The following is a 17,093-nucleotide window of genomic DNA, read 5'->3' on the forward strand; positions in this document are numbered from 1 at the left end:
GTCCCTCAGGGGTCCGTATGGGGACCAGTGCTGTTTAATATCTTCATCAATGACATAGTGGGATTGAGTGCACCCTCAGCAAACTTGCAGAAGACACCAAGCTGAGTGGTGCGGTTGATACATCTGAGGGACGGGATGCCATCCAGAGGGACCTGGACAAGCTTGAGAAGTGGGCCTTTGTGAAACTCATGAGGTTCAACAAGGCCAAGTGCAAGGTCCTGCACCTTGGGTCGGGGCAACCCCCAGTATCAATACAGGCTGGGGGATGAAGGGATTGAGAGCAGCCCTGCGGAGAAGGACTTGGGGGTACTGGTGGATGAAAAACTGGACATGAGCCGGCAATGTGCGCTCGCAGCCCAGAAAGCCAACCGAGTCCTGGGCTGCATCAAAAGCAGCATGGCCAGCAAGTCGAGGGAGGGGATTCTGCCCCTTTGCTCCGATCAGGTGAGACCCCACCTGGAGTACTGCGCCCAGCTCTGGGGTCCTCAGCACAGGAAAGGCATGGACCTGTTGGAGCGGGTCCAGAGGGAACACACAAAAATGATCGGAGGGATGGAACACCTCTCCTGTGAGGAAAGGCTGAGAGAGTTGGGGTTGTTCAGCCTGGAGAAGAGAAGGCTCCGGGGAGACCTTACTGCAGCCTTTCAGTACTTAAAGGGGGCTTATAAGAAAGATGGGGACAGACTTTTTAGCAGGGCCTGTAGCAATAGGACAAGGGGTAATGGTTTTAAACTAAAAGAGGGTAGATTCAGACTAGATAGAAGGAAGAAATTTTTTACACTGAGGGTGATAAAACATTGGAGCAGATTGCCCAGAAAGGTGGTCGATGCCCCATCCCTGGAAACATTCAAGGTCAGGTTGGACGGGGCTCTGAGGAACCTGATCTAGTTGAAGATGTCCCTGCTCATTGCAGGGGGGTTGGACTAGATGACCTTTAAAGGTTCCTTCCAAGCCAAACTATTCTATGATTCTATTCTATGACTCTTATGTTTCTATGATTCTATTCTATGATTCCAAACTGGAAGAAAGCCAGTGCTATATCAGCAAAAGAACAAACAGCCCAGATCTGTGTTTGGAGGATGACCCACAGGGTTACGTGGGCTCACCAGCTCCATGCAGGAGGGGTCCCAGTTCATATATAGTTTGTTACAAGCACTGTCTGTGTGTCTGGTGTGGTCATTGCTCTCCTGTGGCCATTTCCAGGCCAGCCATGTCCAGCACTGTGTGTGGACAAGGCTGGAGGTAGTCCAGGCTGGCTTGGGCCACCCCATCACCAGAATGAGCTGTGCTCAGAGAAGCAGCTGCAATAGATCAGGGTGCTCCTACAGCCCTCCCCTGCTTTGCTGGACTCCGTCCTAAAGCACTGCTGGCAATCAGCTTGTCCTGGTGATTAGTTCCCACTGAACCTGTCCCAGCCTTGCTAGACACAAGGGCCATGATGGTGTGCTTTTGGGAGATGACCAGCCAAGCTGCGGCAGGACCGATGGGCATGACCACATGCACTCACACCATCACATCCTACTGGTCCTTAGCACGTGCCTTGAATCCTCCCACAAGATGCCGAGTCGTTGGGGAGTTGGAGTGTCCCCAGAAGCACGCATTCCACTCTGCAGGTCACTAGCAGTGAAGAATGAGCATGCGCTGTCGAAACACCTTGGGCTTCCTGTGGTGCTGGAGAGGCAGCACTGGGTCTCTGGTCCTGACTCGAAAACACCACATTTCCCAGATGGACTCGTATCTGCGGCCGTGATCAGCACAGGGCCATCTGGGTGTGACTCTGCCAGGAAGTCCCACAAGGATCTGACAATCCTCCTTGATGGAGGAAAGGCAGGACTGCTATCCCATCCCCACTGCTGGGGAAGAGGGTGCCCTGGTGGATGAGGCATGGGGTGACCAAGGCAGGAGCCAGGGTGACACCATGGTTAGTGGGGTGCCACTTGCTGATGGAGGATAAATATGAACATCTCAGCAGCTTCCTTCCACAGTCCCAGGTTACACATAGGGATACAGTTCCCTCGAACAAACCTACCAGCTTTCCACCTAGCATGCCCCCCAAAACACACAGACACTCCTGTTTGCAGGCAGACTTCACAGGTGAGCAAGCTGTACCTTGGGTGAGGAGTGGGTTTGGCCAGCCAAGCTAATGCTGTGAAGAGCTCTGCTGCTGCCAAGCTGGTGGGAGTGAAGTCTCATGGCAGCCAAGACCTGTAGTTTGGGCCTTAGGTAGACATAAAGCTCCTCTGGCCACAGGATAGCCCAAAGCTGACCAAGACCCTTCCTTTTCCTAACTGTGGCCTCACTTATTTTGGCTCCTGTTCTCCTTCCCTGCCCACTGCCCCCAGTCCCAGGAGTAGAGAGATGCTGGGAGACATGGCATCAGGTGTCATACAAACCGTTTTGCTGCAGCTCAGTGGTATCTTTGTTATGGCCATCAGCCAAAGGCAGGGAGGAGCTGCCCACTGTGGGTACAGCACTCCACAGGCTGTTCCAGATGTGCGATGAACTCATGTCAGGGCTAGGGCAGATCCAGACAAGCCCTGAAGGGCTGGATGTGTTGTCTGCATTGGTTCCTGGCCATGGGATGCCACTGCATGGACCCTGGGCTTGGGGCTTTTGCTACCCTTCACTTCTCCTTGCTGTAGTCTCATCTTTCCCGAACAGCCTGCAGGGGCACTGGGGTGGGCCAACAGCTCTGGGCTGGGGACAGGGTGACACCTGGGTGCTCTGAGCCCTTCCCACCCTCCAGGGCACGTGTCCAGCCCTGTCTGGGGGGTCATGGTGTGCGGTGCCTGGGTTTGGCCCCGGCAGGGGACAGGGGCACAGGCATAGGGGAGGAACATCTGCCCGCAGGGCCCCAAGGTGCACGTTTTCCTTTTAAACAAGTTGTTAGCATTCACCTCCATAAATAAATAAATACCAGGAGCCTGGCACTCGCCTGCTCCCAGCCATTACAAAGAGGCCAGTGTTTGCAGCCAGGCTCCTCCTCCGGCGCTGTCAGGGCTTGCTCATCCCCTGGGCTGTCAGGGTTTTGCAAAGTCAGGACGTGGGCTGTTCTCCAGGGCGCGAGATCCGCTAGGGAGAGCATGCGGGGCTGGCCAGCAGCAGAGCCCACGGGGTGCCTGGGCGCCGAGGCGGAGCAGGTCCTGGGGATGGGAAGGAGGTGGGGAATTTCCACAGCCAGGCAGCCAGCAGCTGAGCCGAGCCCGCTCCTTGGGAAGCCCAATGACACAGGGAGACGCGGTGGCCAACCCAAGGTCAGACTGTGAGTCAGCGGCACGGGTAGCAAGGTGCAGGGCTGGGGACAAGCCTACAAACTCGTAGCACGTGTAGCTGCATCAGGCAAAGCCTGCAAAGCTGCAGGGCTCCTGCTCGAAGGTGCAGTATGAACCACCCTGTTCCCGAGAAGACAAGAGTGAAGTTCAGAGGGTCCTGCAGCCCTTCCCCTCCCTGCAAGCGCATCTTTTTTCTGGGGAATGGGTGCAAAGTGCTGCCTTCATCCAGAGTGGATTTCTCATCCAGTCCTGGGTTAAAAGGAGTAAGCAGTTCTGCCACACTTGCTAAGCCCTAGATCTGCTATCCAGGGAACGCACAGGCTCTGTGCCACAGCAGAGAGCAGAAGGCAGATGAGCATGGTGCAAGAGCAGGACCACAGGGCTCCAAGGTGGGGAAAGGAGGACTTTCAAAACAAGGTTTGGTTTGGGGTCTCCACTGCCACTCTCAGTGTTGCTTTTTATTTCTGCGAGCACAAGATTTGCAGGCAAATTAGTTTAAGGAGCAGTACATGTCTGAAAAGAAACAGAGCTCCCCAGAGCCTGCAGCCCTGGCCCCACAGCTGTGCAGCTGGCAGGGGGCTACCCCAGCTCCGCAGGGTCCCATCCCTGTGGCAGACCTGAGCTGCAGCCAGGCACAGAGCCACCTCTGCACCCTAAATGCCCTCTGCAGCTACAAGACCTCCCAGAGCTGCCAGAGGAGTGGGGTCACAGTGGGGCTGACACATCCCTGCAGGGTGGGAGGCTGGGCCATGCCTGGCCTCCTGCAAGCATCGCGCCTGTCCTGGGGAGCTGCCTGCTCAGGCTGGCAACGTGACCTGTGGTCTTCCCATGCTGTGCCCTGATGTCCCCCGCTGCAAGATGGCTGGAATGGGAAGGCAGGGAGGGAGCTGTGCTCCTATAGCCAGGGCAGGCAGGGGGACCTCAGCCAGGACATCCAGCCCCTGGCATTTGCAGCTGCATGAAGGAACAAGTAAGTGGTGCTGGGGACCACTGTGGCTAAGATGAGCTAAAAGCCTGGCCACCCTCAGCAGCCGTGGGAGACCCAGCAAGACTGCAAGATCTCCAGCTGCCCTGGAGATCTGGATGGGTGCTGGGAACCTCCTGGCTTCCCGCATCTCCACTGGGAGTCCAGCCAGAAGGCGATGAACCCCAGGTCCACGTGCACATTGCTGGGGGAGGTGAGCAGGAATGCAGTCCCAGCTGTTACAAACCCGCCAGGCACTTGGCAGGGGGGGAATCTTCAAACCCAAAACATTGCAGTTTCACATGAGTTGGTGGTGCGCTTTATTTGTCCCAGGGCAAAGGGTTTTACTGTGTCCTCCCATCCACCCCCTGTGCCCCGCTGCTACTCTGCTCTCCCAGGGTGACCTGGATGAGGGAGGTGCGGTTCAGCCCAGGTGCTGGCAGAACCCACAGCTGCCCTTTATGTAGTTCATGACCCCATGTCTGTTTGCAAAATGAATGTCTGGGCGGTGCCGCACCCCTGGCTGACATGACGTCCTCGCTCAGCTCCATGCTCAGGGGCCCTGCCCACACGTACACGCGCGTACACACACACACACACACACACACACACACACCCCCCTCCCACAACACAAACAGCGCTTGGGTTACGCTGGCCCTGGGTCAGCGGTGGTGATGTGAGGCTGCAGGTGGGTCCCTCCACTCACCAGGTCGGGCAGGGAGGGACCCAGGGACTGGCTCTGGTGCTGGCTCCACGGGGCATCCTGCAGCTCAGCTGTGCCTGGCTGTGCCCCTGGGAGGTCAGTTTTGCGGCTCTCCCAAACCCTCTCTCCTTCACACTGCTTATATGCCCATCTCACTGGGTTGAGGCCCTGCGAGCTCTCTGTATGGGGTCACGTCTGCCCAGGGCACCCCCCAGCCCCAACCAGGGCAGGTGCCCCCAGGCTCTGCTCTCCCCCCCCATCCCCAGATCTTGGGGTGTGGGTGCAGCCTCGCCTGACGGACTCACACAGGCTCACGGGAGTGGGGGACAGCTCTTTTGGCTATGGACTAAGGTCACACAATGAGAAGGGAATGTACAACAGTGTCTGTGGCCATATTTCAGCTGGAAAAGAGAAGATTTCTAACCACCATCAGGGCAGGAAGGAGCTGCAATCATTTTCTAGCTAAGCGGCTGGAGCAAGGACCAGATATGGTGTTAAAGCAATGCTTGGCCTGTCCACAAGAAGGGAGACCCGTGGGGTCCCTCAGCCCGCAGGGGCAGAGGTCCCTGCTGGTCTCCTGCCCTGGGCTAGGGATGGAGCCAAGGGCAGTGTGGCCAGACCGGCCCTTCACGTCCGGCTGCGTGCTGGTGGCAGGCCTGGCTCTGCAGCCATGGGGCAGGCCTGGGGCAGTGCGGGGTTGGTGGACTGCGGGACCATCCTCAGCTCTCACAGTGCTTCCCCAGCCCCTCCTCTGTTTTCTCGAAGCCTTGGCCGAGGCCAAATCTTCTCTGTACCAACCACATGTGGTACCAGTTTTCTAGCCCTGACTCCTCCCTCCAAGGGGACCCTTTGGGTCAGCAGCCAAGACCTCCTCCAACACCCAAACCATCAGCCCAAGGAGTAGAGGAGGGAAGGACATGGATGGGGGGGCACTGTGGTACCTAGGATGCTCCTTCCCTCTTTTTCCATTAGGTTTTGTTTCCAGACAAGAGTGTCGGGGTTTCTGAAACCTGCAGACGTGTGCTTTGAGCTACCCTGCCTAGGGCTGGATCCCACCACCCACACTGGTTTGCACCCCAGGGGGGGGGGAAGACGGGTGTTTGTAGGTTCACTGTGTTTATGGGATCCCCCCCAAAAAAGGGAAAACCAGACAGTCCTAGGGGCTGGCACATGTGTGTGTGCACATAGGCACACAGAAAAGATGGGTGCAAGGATGGGGAGTGTGTGTGTGCAGGGCTGAAGAGCAAGGGGTCTGTGTGGGCAGAGGGGGGTGTATGGTGCAGGGGAAGAGGGGGCAGCACCGCAGCCTCCCCAGTGTCACATGGGGTGGGCACAGGGTCCGCAGGGGCTGTGGTCGTGGCACGTCCCAGCAGGAAAAGCAGCTGTTGGAGACGAAGAGGAACAACAGCTTCCTGTGAAGCGTGGCTAGGTCTCCAAGGTGCCCAGGAAATCCAATGCCTTGGGATGGCAGACCAGAAGGGCTGCTGTGCCTGGTCCCTGTGCCCTGCAGGGTCGTGGCCCCACCAGAAGGAGTTTGCCCAGTTTGGTGATCAGGTGGCAAAGGAGAGCCTGGAGAGGGCGGGGGGGGCTCCTGGGGCTGTGGAAAATGTTCTGGTCCATGTGGGGACATTTAAGCCACTGGTTCTCAGGCTGGGAAGATGACAGTGACAGACACACCGACTGCCAAGGAAGGAGGCCCCGTCCCAAGCAGCGGAGGGATGCTGCAAAACCCGTCACAGGGGGTTTCTGTTGATGCCATCCAGGTCAGGTCTCCCGATCTGACCCAAATGTGACCTGTCCTGACCCCAACCCACCTTTTCCGGCCTTGATGATAATTATGCCCTGCAGACTGTTCAGCCTCTCTGCCACACCTTGTAGGCGGGGCAAAGTCTACTGCCCCCCCCATCTGTGCCCCGCAGCTACACTGCGGTGCCTGGTGCTGGGCTCCCGAGCCCCCACCTCCCCGGAGCTCCTGTGGGAAGAGGAGGGGGCTTCACCCTGCTTGACTGCCCTGCTCTCACACCCCCAGACACCCCCAGCTCCCGCGCTCACCTGTGCTTGCCCTGGGCCCCACAGACCTTGAATAACCTGTTCCCACTCCTCCTCTTGCCTCATGACAAAGCACCTGGCATGCAGCAAGGAGGGTAACTACAGCGAAACGAGCTCATCGCCACCCCAGGGACAGTGTGGGACAATTAGGGGGTCATGGGAGCTGCAGCCAAGGGCCCCTTCCCCATCCAGCTTTCTCTGTGACACACGCTGTGTTAGGTGCCTGTTTCCTTAGGATAAATGGGATTTGGTCGCACTGTTTGGGGATGGGGGGCATCAAGCTAGAGACTGTTGTAGGCTCTGCATCTAGAATCCCAAAGTGCTGTTGTAGATCCAGGGTGAGCATCTGGTCTCCCCACCGCCCTGTGCACCAGCAGTTTAGCCTGGGTGTCTGCATGGTGCCAAGTCACTTCTTGCTATACTGCACCCTCAGCCTTCCTCACCTCCCAGCTGCAGTCACTTGCCTTGAACCCTGGCCAGTGCATCTGCCTCATGGTAGACCTGATTGGTGTTTTCATCCAAGTGAGCTCCATCACCCTAGCCCTGCTTTCTGGGACCAACATGTCCTGCTCACCCCACAGCCCCAGGGATGCTTGGTGGCCTTTGCCTGGGCAAACTGTGATAAATACCACTTGGTTGGTCTGGTGTGTGAATTGACCCACTGTGGTCAGCTTGCTGGGGCGGAGGGGTGCCCACCTACCTCTCCGTTTGGGCAACTGCATGGCACTCTCACCCCAGCCTGTGGGGCACCCAGGGGCTTTGGCAGCACCCCATGGGCAGGGGAGGTGCAGTGTTGGCGTGTCAAGCAGGGGCCTCATGGGATCTTTGGGTTGTATCTCACAGGCAGGAGCGGCAAGAGGACACAAGACCCTCCTTCTGCCTGGAGGAGAGAGGCACAGCCCACACTTCTGCTTTGTTTGTAAGGGGGTCAAGATTTCTGCAGCCATTCTGGGAGACATTGAGCTGTTTGGCTTGTTTGCAAGTGGCTGGGCAAGATGCTGGGGCTCGTCACCTGGGGCTGGAGTGGCCCAGCTGGATCCTTGAGTCTGTTTGTGACCCTCAGTTAGCTGCTGAGACGCTGTGAGTGCTGGAGGTCTCTGACCCCAGGCAAGTCTGCCCCTGCAGGTCTGAGCTCAGGTCACCGATAGGTCCCTGGGGACTGAAACTAGGCAAATAAACAGTGTGTGATCACACTTGGACACTGCCCAGCCATGCCCCGAATGGGCCCTCGCTGTCCCTCCTGGGGACACGCTGGGTGGATGGGTACCAGAGCAGGCAGGGTGCTGGCCAGCACTCCCACAGGTACAGGCCCGGCATTGCCACCTCTTGCCAAAATACCAGGGATGGGTGAGAGTCCACCCATGGTCTGCTTGCACCTTCACCAGGCAGGGCTGGGGGTCGGATCCTGACTGTTGGGGCTTCCGGCTGCCCCAAAACAGGGAATACTCACCCTATATCCTCAGATGCCCTTGCCTGTTGCTTGCAGCTGGCCCAGGGCTGGAGCGGGGCATGACACACCACCATGATCCCTTGGCTGCATCAGCACCCCGCAGGGATTTCTGCCCATCCCAAAGCCCTTCCCAAGCCAGGGAGCTGGGAGCAAGAAGACAGGCTGGAGAGTGAGCGGCAGGCCACAGTGGGGCCCAGGGGCACCTGCGTATCTTCTGCACGTGGTGGGAATGGGACACGAGTGCGACTTGGGCTACCACCATGCCGGGTGCAACCTGTCTGAGGGGGTGTGTGTGCCCATGGGTGAGGAGTTGTATGGGGGCTTGTGTGAGTAACTGCATGTGAGTAACCATGTGTGTAACTGCTTACACATCTGAGTAATGCAGTATGTAACTCTGTGTGTGTCTGTGTGTACGCCTGCAATTCACACACTGTGCGTGTACCTGTGCGTGTGCAATGCACTGTGTGTATCTGTAACTGCGTCCATAACTGTCACGCTGTGCATGCATCTGTTGTGTATCTGCATTTGTGACTGTTTACCAGTGTAACATACTCTGCACGCATCTGTATGCATCCATAACTGTATGTCTGCAAGTGTGTCTGTCGCTGTGTAACCCACTGCCTGTGCAGTCACACGTATGCTTTTGGGTAACATGCCATGGTTCAGGATATCTCCACCCAGCAGTGTGCTGCCTCCTGATTTCCCCCTGTGCCAGGGGCAGACCTGTGCTGTCCCTGCAGGGTGGCACTGCTGGCCAGGGGCACGGCTCCTCCTGCCTACTGCAGCAGGGTGTTCCCTGGCAGGGCCCCGGCAGGTTGGGGCAGGCATGCAGGCAGCGGGTGGCAGCGGCTGCCCCCACCCTTGTTCTACCTGTCAGACAGGTGGGGCTGGCCGCCTGCCACCATCACTTCTGGGAAAGGAGGATGCTGGAGGGATGGGTCTCCACACAAAGGCCGGGGACCTGCCTGCAGCTAGAGCGACCCTTGGGACCTGCTCCCTGGGATGGCTTGGGAAGGGTTCCCAGCACCAGGGACCTGGAAAGCCTCGGGCTGGAGCGTGCCAAAGGAGAAGGGACTGCAGCCCACAGAGACTCAGCCCCTCCGTGTGCCCACCTCCTCTCCTTCTGTGCTCAAAGAATCCCTGAGACACATCCCAGGAGCCCCTCCCTCCCAGTGCCATCACTGGAGAACTTGGGTCTCCTGCACTTGGGTCTCACCACCCTGTTGGGGTGGGGAAGGTGAAGGGCTTCCCCTGCATGCCCCAGGGAACTCAGTGCCCATCTGCCCCCATAGATCCTACCCAGACCATCCTGGCCACTGGCAGAAGCTGACTTGGGGCCAGACACTTTCTGTCCATCCTGGTGGACGTGCTGCCCACTCTGACCCTGGCTCCTGACAAGGCCAGCACCCCAGAAAGGCACCAGCTGGAGCTTGGTGCCAGACAGAGCCAGGTCTTGCTGTGCTCAGCTGGCTATACTGAAAATTTACAGGAAAGAAAACTGGGCCATCCAGCAGCACTGGCATGTCCACATCTGGAAGCCTGTGTAGATCACCTGATAGGCACTAGCCATGCTGTGGCCACTGTATCAGATGCTGCTCGTGCACCAGAAAGTGCTTGGTGCCACTAACACAGAGGCTGTCCTTAGTGCAGGTGCAGTGATTGTCCTGGTGGGGTAGAGTGCTGGGGCGTGCAGATCTCATTGGGACAGTGCAGCTGGTGAACATGCTCTGGTCTCATCCCGCAGGACCTGGCCCCAAAGTCCCCACCGCCCCTCAAGCTCAGCAGCACCTCCCTATGGCTCAGGCACTGGGCTTCTTATCAGTTCAGCCTGCTGACCCCCTAAAACATGTCTTATGTAATGGCAGTGATGGAGGTGGCTCCCACAAATCATGCTCTGAAACTCAGCTCATTTAAGAAAGGCCTGGAGCAATGAGATTCTCTTGTACGACCCACCCTTCGCCTGAAAGCAGGCTCAGGCCTGGACTTGCTTGCCTGCAGTCCTGAAGGCAAAACTAGAGGAGCTCCAGCTCTCTGGAGAGCCTGAAGATCCCACAGGAGCTGCCACCATGTTACTCCATGATGACGGCACCTCAGCTAGCTGGATGCACTCCAGCTGAGACTGGTGTCTGTGGCCTGGACACTGTGGCCACTGGAGCTTGCCAGCAGATGGGGGGTCACTTTGCCCTAGGATGTGTTGTGACAGCAAAAGACTGCCCTAGGGGTCAGTCCCTGAATGAAGAAACCCTAGTCAAGGGGATTTGTCCCCCAGCCAGATCAATGTGCAGGGACATCCTCAAAGGCTTTGTGTTGGGATGACCAGGACTAGATCCTCAGCTCATCTCAGCCAAGATCTTCTTCTCCCTGGCTCACCCCATCCTTTGGAGACAGAGAGAGCTCTGCCACCTCCACCCCAAGCAGACCTTTGCCCTGGGGCTCTGGAGGAGAGCACAGCTGATGCAAGAGCATGTCTCGTGCTCAGCGGGTGTGCCCACAGTTCAGCAGGGCACCGTCATCCCTGTCTCAGGCAGGTGGAAATTTCTGATGTTCGTGACCAATGACAGGATACATCACTTGGGCTGGCAGGGGTCACCCTGCCCTGCGGCAGAGCTATGCTCTCTGGTGCTGTACTTTTCTAGGAGCTTTGGAAGAAGTTGAGCTGGGGGATGTCCCCACTGGCCCAGCCATCAACTTCAGGGGCCAGCAGGCAGGGAAATCTGGCAAATACCATACCATACCATACCCTATGGTACAGCAGGCTGGACATTTCATTATACGTCTTCCATCTCTGCTCACCAACCTCTTGTGCTCTGCCAGAAATAGACACAGGAGGGGTGTGACACTCCTGTCCATTGCCATGGCAGTCCTGAACAACCTGGCCCACCACAGAGTGACATGCTGACTGTGTGATGGTTTCCATGTACCCCCCAGGTGCTCTTGTAACACTGCTGGCCATTGGCAGCCCTCATGCCATACCTGGTGCTAGAGGCCAGGAACCACCCAGAGCTCTTCTTGGAACACCCAGAGAGAGCTTGCATTCTCCCTCCAGGCCTGATGGATGCAATAAAATGCTCAGCAAATGGTTCCCCATGGGTCTGGCTTCTTTAGGCACCCAGGAACATGCATTGCAGTGGGGTGGTCAGCTTCTGTCATCCAGCTCCCACCACTCTCTTGCACCTTCTCTCAGGCATTTTGGATGCCAGTGCTCCTCATCTTCCTTCCCTCTCCACCACCTTGTTTCCCTCTTCCTTCATCTCTGACTGCCTGTGTTCATGTGCTCTGTCACGGGCTGCTGGGGTGCTTCAGCAAGGGAAGGCAGGGAGCTGAGACAGCCTTGCTCATACACCTTCCTGCTGAAGCAAGGCAGGTCAGGCCAGGAGGAGTGTCCTGGCCACACTGGCTTTCAAAACTGTGGCTTTCAGAGTAGCTCAATGACCAGTACCTTCCTGAACTGGGGCCAGAATGTACCCAAAATGGTTTGGTGGGCTCAAACACCTTAATTTACTACCTGGATTCTCAGCTGAAAACTTAAAGGTAAGCACGTGGCCACGGCTGGGTGGGAAGGTGAGCAATGAATGGAGGAGATCAGGGCTGCTGGAGACCTTGCTATGAAATGAATCTGCACAAGCTGGAGGAAAGAAAATACCAGCTGGGAGCTGCAGGCCATGAGTTAACACAGCTGTGTTCCCCACATCCCACATCTGCAGTGTCTGCAACTGTCCCCATCCCCATGTGCTCTCATCACCAAGCCTGGAGGAAGCCTTTCCAGAACACAGGGCTTTCAGGACCACACATCCTGATGGTTTGACAGAGAGCTTCTGGGTTTGTTTTCACATGGTCTGCTCAGCAGGAAGCAGGGAGAAGATCTAGAGGTGTGTGATTGCCCATGAAAAGGTAGGAGATCTCAGGAGGCATTGGTCTGTTGAAGTGAAATGTATGTGTCATGGGAGTTGGGCTGCAGTAACCCCGGGCAGCCTCTTTGGCATCTGCCAACCTGCTGGTGATGCCATGAGCTCGATTGGGACCTTCAGTTCATGCTCTCTCGTTCCTGGACTTTCCAGCTCGTGCTCTCTGCCCAGTGACTCCACGTGCAAGCTGGTGCAGTGCCAGGCTCCGTGCTGTGTCTGGTGGATAACAAAGGGTAGAGTTGGCCAGGAAACAAGAATGTGATGAACATTTCTTTTTGTTTCACTGAGAAACAGGACTGGGATTTTTGGTGGCAGTGGTGGAGGGAGGGGAAGGGAGGAAGCTGGGAGACATCCACCTAAGAAGACCCACCAGTGCCACCCTTTTGAGGATGCCAGAGACCAAGGGCTGAACATCTATCCTGACCTGGGCAGTCCAGGATCTGGCATTTTTGCAGGAGGGGAAGCATCTGCACAGGGAACATGAGCTGAGGAGGATGCAGAGATGCAGCTTTGTCAAACCTGGGTGGGAATAAAGGTTTGAGCTGGGAGCAGGTCCCCAAGTCTCATCCTGAGGAACAGGGACCAGCCAATGTGGCCAGCAGGAGCCACACATGTGCAGCACAGCCAGGCCACATGCAGAGCCCTGGCCCCAGAGAAGCAGCAAGCACAGCACAGGACAGATAGGGCTGGTGTAATCCCTCCCTATGGGTGACAGGGCAGCTTCTGCTTTGCTCCCAGGCTGCAGGGAAAAATGCCTGGTGCTGAATCACCATGGGGGCAACCAGAATCCAACTGCTTGGGGAGCCTGAACCTGCCAGTCCCATCCTGGATGTGCTAGCATGCCAGGGAGGCAAGCAGAGGACCTCCTGGTACAGACCCCTAGGAGCTCTGGCTGGAGGCAAGGGATGGGTGGGATGCAGAAGCTTGAATGCAGTGCTGACCACAAGGAAAGGGGAAGATGGGCATAGGCAGGCAGAGGCATATGGCATACCCCACAGTGGTACCCCCGTGCCCTGGGGGTGCTCCCCAGCATGCCCAGCCCACTGGCCACCTGCTGTCTCTGGTTCCAGGCAGCCACCGCAGCGGCTTCTCCGTTCCTACAGTGGGAACAGCTGCTCTCTTGTTTAACAACCAAACAGCCCAGGGTTTTAATAGATGAGTTACTGTCAGTGGGCAGCTCTCCTGGACGAGCCAGACAACCCCGGGGCAGCTACTGCTGGAAGCAGTTATCAAAGAAACTGTTGGGCTTCGAGGCAGGGGGGAGCATTGTCTGGAGCCCAGGTAACTGCTGTTACCCTGGGGAAGAGGGACGCAGCCCTGGGGGTCCTGCCCAGCCACAGGCATGCCAGACCAGCCCTAAAACCAGGCTGGGTTTGAGCCTGCCGTGGCAGCACCCTGCTATGAACCCCCAGCAGCACTGTTCTTCCCAGCTCCTATGTGATATATATCCCCTGGGCAATAACTCTGCCCTCCATATCACACCTGAGCAACAACCCTGCCCTCATATAATTCAGCTTCCAGAAGTGCAGGTATATAACACCCCCATGCCTTCCAGCATGTCCCCCAGCAGCATTCACCTTCCTGCCCCCAGCACAGCCCCTAAAGCTGCATCCACGAGACCCCTCCCAGGACTGCAACCTGCAGCTATGCAGCCTGCCCCACACCCTTCACTCCCCCTGTGCAGTGCAGAGATCCCCTGCCATGCAATGCCCTTGGTTCCCAAGGTGTACCGAGTGCCCAGCTCAGTGGGTGTCTGTCCCCAGAGCACAGTCCCTCCTGCGATGGTGGCTGCCCTGCTCTGCCATCCCACTGCACTAACCTCAGCTGCTCCCAGGTTGGCTCAGGGGTATGCAGATGGGGTGCCCCCTCAGGAGGATGCTTCTCCAGGCATATTTATGCCAGCTGATTGTTGATCTGGCCCACTGCTGGAAAAGCACTGAAAACAGTTGGGCAACCCAAACTGCCTGACACTTTTGCTCTCTAACAATTTCCATGGCAGAATCCGTGTACTCTGAAGCCTGGTTCTGTCCGTGCCGAATCCTGCACACCTCCTCCAGGTACAGCCAGTCCTGAAACCTGGGAGATCGCAGCCTGGGTGGCATGAAGCAAACCTGGGGCTGGTCAGGGGCTGGCAAGGGCAGTGCCAGGTGAAATCCAGTGGGGAGAGGGTTTCTTATCACAGCTGCAGCAATCCAGCTGCAATAAACCTCTCCCACAGGCTTCCAAGACTTTTTCCCCCTGGATGTTTTTGGGAGGACCAGAGCCAACAATTTACACACCTACCTTTCTTTCTGCAAGCTTGTTTCCAAAGTCTGAAGGGCTGATTCCCACCTTGACCAGGCACCCCAAGGAGAAACACACCAAAGAAATGCCCCACCAAAGAAATGTTTCGCCTAAGGAAAGAAGACATTGGATATTTTGAGCCAACCTTCCTTTTGCATCAGGTGCTGCCTTGGCCCCAGACCTGGGCTCTCTCCTCTTGCCCTCTCTGTGGAGCTGGGGACAGTCTCCATTCTTTTGCTACCAGGAGCTCCCCTGCACATGGCAATGGGAAGGCAGCTGGGACCCCACACCTCCAGTTGCTCCCAGTATGGGGTGGAGTCCTGCTCCCCCATCATGCTGAGCCAGAAGCAGGAGGGTAAGAAAGGGTGAAAGCCATTAGGGACTGCATGGAGCTTGAGGAAAAGGCAGTGGGAGTGGGAGGGAGAGCAGGGGCTCCCAGGGAGATCATCTCTGCCTCCCACAGGCTGCCCCCCCATCCCCACCACATTCCCATCCACCCTGATCCGCTGCAAGGATGGCCGCAGTCCGGCTTAGCTGGAAAATCAGGTCATGCTGTTGTGCTCAGGGGCAGTTCATGGTCTGGCATGTGGGATATAGGACACCTTGCTGGCCCAGCTGAAACCTCTCCCCTCACCCCATTTCTCTGTTCCCATGTTTGCCACATTTCAGCCACAGCAGCCTGCTTCGGGTCCATGGGTTCCAGACAAGCACTGGCCAGGACAAACTGCCCTCCTCTTCCCTAACTGGGGCCAGGGATCAGCAATGGCCCCTGTGTCCCTGTGGGGCCACAGAAAACCCCCTTTAATGCTCAAAGTTGAAGGCAACCAAGATATTTCCATGGGAACTGTGTACCAGAAACACGTTCATCCTGGGACCACTGTGTGGGAAAGATCCCCCTGCAGACCCCAGTGTAAGTGTGTAAGGGGAGGTTGTTTTGGAGGAAAATCCTCTTTTTCTCCATTTTCTGCCATGGCTTGCCACAGCAATAAAATCCAGGCACCTCCAGGGAGATTAAAAAAACCAAATAAATCATCTCTTTTTCATGCCAGTGTGCTGGGAGGCTCTGCTGGGTTGGCTCAATACAGGCCTGGACGTCACTGCAGGTGTTACCCTGAGCGTGTGTTGGTGTGCGCACATATGTTGGGGTATGTGTGTGTCTGGCCTTGCTCACCCTCCTCCAGTCCTCCCTGGCTCTTTGCCCCACAGACCCATGCAGACTTCATGGAAGGCTGCAGGATCTGTTCCCCCAGCCCGTGCCCACACACCCCTGCCTCTTTTTCCTCCTCTGGCACAGGGTGCCCATACAGCTTTGGGGTCTACGGACCTAACGCCTCTGTCCCAAGCCTCTTGGCTGGCATGCCCCCCGCTTGGTGGGTGGCGGGTGGTGGGTGGTGGGGACACTGGGGGCATGGGAGGCAAGGCAGACAGGTTCCCTGCTGCTGCTGGAGCTGGTTAAACATTGTCCCAGGCCAGTTAGGTAACACAAACCGCAGCGGGAAAGAAATGAAACTGCTTGAGCAAACAAGGTGCGCTTGGCAGGGCAGCAGGCTGCGTGACAAAGTGCTCCCCTCTCCCTGCCAACCTGCCAGGGTTATCTATTGACAGAGAATAAACACCTTGCCCACAGCCCCAAACTCAGAGGGACAGCAGCCAGGAGTGCAGACTGCTCCTGCGAGACCTGGCCTGGGGCTGGGCTTGCCCTGCTCACCGCGTCCCCTCTCCGGACATGCTGATTGCCACCAGCCACCATCCTGGCCCCCTCCCACACATGCTACTTGCATGGGCAGCCTAAGCATCTCGGCATTGTCCCTCCTGCCACCCAGTCCAGCCTGCTCCTTGCGGCAGCTTGAGGAGGTCAGGGATGGGACTGGAGCACCCGCCGCTCGCTGGAGCCAGCAGACGCCAGCTGGGAAAACCTGTTCCCTGGGGAACGTTACGCAAGGAACGTGACGGAGGTCTGGCTGCAGCCCAGACCACAGGCTGGCTCCTGGTTCACACCCAGGGACTGGGACCTCTTCTTGCACCACAGGGCAACCCTGATGGCCTCATCTCAGCGTGTGGATCTGGGAGCAGTACAACTTCAGTCCAGCACACTAGAAGGCGAGGGATGGAGGTCTTCCATATGATTTTGTCATCCCCAGAATTTTGCATGATTGCAGACCCCCTCTTACGTCTTGCTGAACTGCAAGGGTGGGCATGGGACAGCATGGCATAGCATGGCCACAGGAGACCAGGTGTCCCAGATGCACCAGCAAGGCAACTCCTCATGTAAACAACAGTTGAAGCCTCCCAAAAGAGGTTGGACCTGGCCCATGGGCACCTCCTGCCCCTGGCAAAGCAGGTGGGCCATGCCCTTGATGCCACTGCAGCATCTCCAGGAGGTCCTTCAGCTGCCACTGGGCCCACAACCTGGGGGTTGTCAGCAGAGAAGTAGGGTGCCCAGGGCCAGGGCCACCAGCAGTTTGAA

This window comes from Aquila chrysaetos, chromosome 24 (genome assembly GCF_900496995.4).
Source record: "Aquila chrysaetos chrysaetos chromosome 24, bAquChr1.4, whole genome shotgun sequence".
Taxonomy (NCBI): domain Eukaryota; kingdom Metazoa; phylum Chordata; class Aves; order Accipitriformes; family Accipitridae; genus Aquila; species Aquila chrysaetos.